Genomic DNA, 3,712 nt, shown 5'->3' on the forward strand with positions numbered 1-3,712 from the left:
TACGGAGCTCTCTTTTGTTGCTGGAACAGAGATGGACACTTTTCAGCGGTGTAACTTTGGACGTATTGAATGTTTAAACCTTTTTGCTGTTGGCTTAAAACTAAAATGGATTTCCTTATGTTGTTCAGGCAGAAGAAGAACTACTTACATAAAGTGTCATTAAATGTATGGCAGCTCGTGCTGAACTATCAGTATCTTGCCTGTTTAAGAGTTGGACGGTGACTTAATAACTTCCTCGCTTAGAGGATTCGCTGCGGTAAGCAATTAGCTCAGCATCTCACAATCTTCATTAAGCCGGCAGTAGGTTTGGAAATTGAAGGATTAGCGGTTTAGTTCTTTGTTTTTGATGAAGAGTTAATTGGGAATGTCATGCTTCTGGAGGTGCTCTTGCACAGTAGTACTTAGTGCAATATAATGCAGTGATGTAATGACTCTCTAAGGCTAGAACTAGCATCTATCATCAGTGCCAGAAGTATTAAGGTATAATTCTGTGGTTTGTTGAGTTTTAGGCATTGTATCTTCCAGTTCTTTCACCAGATGATAGATCTCATCACGTCGAATCAGAGAAACATAACATTGACCAGTAATGCTGACCCTTCTTACGTGACAGCTTACAGCTTCTCAGTCTCACATGACCTAGAATAATCTAGGCAGGAAGGGACCTCAGGAGGATACTGTATAGCACAGCATCACTGCAGAATCATCAGCCTTCCCTGATGGTCCTGCATATGATCATCTGAGTGAACACACTTGGACTTGGTGATCTTTGAGGTCTTTTCCAAGCTGGGTAATTCTATGATTCTAAATACTTAAGGTTAAAAAGACAAATATTCTGACATGGATATTATGGCTTACATTGTCTGCCTGAGCTCAGTTAAAGAAGCCTTTTTAATAGGATTGCTTCTCCTTTCCTCCACAGCTTTCTCTCTGGTAGAACCCTGCCATTTTAGGCCTTGCCATATGGTACCCATAAAACTTCTTGTAAGATCCTTAGGGTGTTGTGTGTGTGCCAGCTTCTCAGTTTCTGGCCTCTGATGTTTGTATTAGACATCAGTTGCCTCTAGCAATCTCAGGTTAGTCTGTGCAGAGCAGCATAAAGCTGTCCTGACGTTCCATTGCCATAGAATCATAGAGCCTTTTGAGATGGAAGGGACCTTTAAAAGGCTATCTAGTCCATCTCCTCTGCAATGAACAGGGACTCCTACAGCAGAACAGAGCGCTCAGATCCCCATCCAGCCTGATTCTGAAGGTATGCAGGGATGGGGCATTTGCCTCCTCTTTGGGCAGTGTTTCAGTGCTTCGCTATCCTTATCATAATACAAACTTCTTACATCCAGTCTAAATGTCCCCTCCTTTAGTTTTGAGTAGTTTCCCTTGTCCTTTCCCAGCAGACCCTGCTAAAGATTCTTTCCTTCCTTACTGACTCCCCTTTAGATACTGAAAGGCCGTTCTCATATCTTCCCAGTGCCTTCTCTTCTCCAAGCTGAACAGCCCCATTTCTCTCAGCCTGTCCTTGTGGGGACAGGTTTGAGTACATGCTTCAGAACTGGAGCAATGCTTTTCTGTCTGTTCGAACATTGAGCCTGTTACAGCTCCAGCTCAGTGCTGAGTTACATTAAAAGCTGGGATAATGGCCAGTCGGCAGCTTATACAGGAAGCATTGCCTCCTTGCTGCTCTGCAGCTCGCCATCTGTGTTGCCTGAAAGCTTAATGATGTAGATACCTAGCTTGGGCTGATCTCTGTAGGACCTTTTGCTTCATATGCTATTTAGTCTCCATCATGTACAAGTGTTTCTATTGAGTAGTGCTGACTGTAGGAACAGAAAGGAATAAACAGTGTTTCGTTTGGTAAAGTCAACAAACTCTTCAACAGCTTCCTTAAGAACTAGTTATCCTTGCCGGCTCTGCCATCCTAGAAGCTGGCACAATCATAGGTAGAAGAAAAAACCACAAATCATCAGGAATTTGTGTTATGATCTGAATGACAATCCTGTTTGCTGAACTTGACTCCGTTATCCATGGGATGCAGTGAACATTGCTGTGCAGCCTCATACAAATACATGTAATCCTCTCAGCTACCCAAACGTGCAAACAACAGCAACCCAAATTGTGGATGTCTTTGCTTACCACCGAGCTCCTCCACTGAACAGCACCTTGAAAAGTAGTCTTGATGATACAAGACTCTGCAAATGTCCATATTTTTCACTGCTGTTCTCTTTAATCTCCAGCTTGGCAGATTTCAGATTTCAAGAAGCATCTGTCCTTTGCAATAAGGGCACAGAAGCACATTCATCCCTCTGAGGGATGGAAGAGGGGAAAAGAAGCGTTTCTTTCTAAAAAGAGCACAGCCTTTGGCTAAAAGCATCCGAGTGTCGAAGGCTAATTTAGTTCATACACAAAACAGGCACTTCATTCTGCTGAAGATTCCACCACCTTCCACGTCCTTCCATTCAGCTCCTAGCAGTCTTTTTGTCTTGTTCAGATTGTTTCCTAGCTGAAAGGTAACTCGATATTCTTCCTTAAGGCTGTGTCCTGCTATCACAGCAGCGGGGCTGAGCTGTGAGGCTCAGCAGAGAAGTGAAAGGATGCTGCCTTCTTTACTGAAGCTGCCAACCACCAGCTCTTTTTTTCAGAGTCAAATTGAGAATTTCAGTCAGGTTCTATGATACTAAAATGACACGTAGCGTTTGAAAAGCATCCCATATATGGGTTGTTGCAAGGGGGAAAAAAAGGTGCTCAAAAAATCCCCTATGAGAAAGGGTGGGAAAAAATTAGTTATAAAAGGGAGAGAACGCTCCAACATTAACCCCGGGTAAGATCCACCTCGTGTCTTAAATATTAGCAAACAGCAGCACTGCAGAGATCTTTGCCAGAGGGGATGAGTTTGTGTGAAGGTCTCAACGTTCAGGAATCTCATCTGCATGAACGGAAGCATGTCAACACAGTGTGAGCTTTCAGAAAGCAGAAATGGAGTAGGAAATGAACCCACGGAAAGTGAATTTCCCCCTGAAACTCTCTGAGGTCGTTTCTCAGTGATGGCCAGCTCAGCTCCACTGCGCTACTCTCTCACTCCCACTCCTCAAAAGAACAGGGAAAGAAAACACAATGAAAAAAGGCTCCTTAGTTGAGATGAGGGAGATCAGGCACCAATTACTGTCATGAGCAAAACAGACAACATAAAGGAAATGAATGTCATTTATTACTTATTGCTAACCAACTGGAGCAGTGAGAACTAAAAGTGAACTAAAAACACCTTCTGCACATCCACCTTTTCCTACCTCCTCCCACTCAGCAGTGCAGGAATGAGGAATGGAGGCTTCAGGCAGTCTATAAACACTTCATCTCTGCCCCTCCTTCATGGCTACTCTGCCCCGCTCCAGCATAGGGTCCGTCCCACAGAAGCTTATATTTGCGAATGTATCTACCTACCGAGAGAGGTTTTCCTTTCCCTGCCTTCTTCACCGGATACTGGATGATGGGAAATCTCCAGGTTCAGACCATCACAGAACAGCCAGAATTGGAAAGAACCCACAAGGATCACCGAGTCCAACTGCTGGCCCCACACAGGATCACCCGATATTTAAATGGTGACGGAGCACTGGAACAGGCTGCCCAGGGGGGTGGTGGAGTCTCCTTCTCTGGAGACATTCAAGACCCGCCTGGACGCCTACCTGTGTGACGTGGTGTAGGGAGCCTGCTTTGGCAGGGGGGT

This window comes from Coturnix japonica, chromosome 2, assembly GCF_001577835.2.
Source record: "Coturnix japonica isolate 7356 chromosome 2, Coturnix japonica 2.1, whole genome shotgun sequence".
Taxonomy (NCBI): Eukaryota; Metazoa; Chordata; class Aves; order Galliformes; family Phasianidae; genus Coturnix; species Coturnix japonica.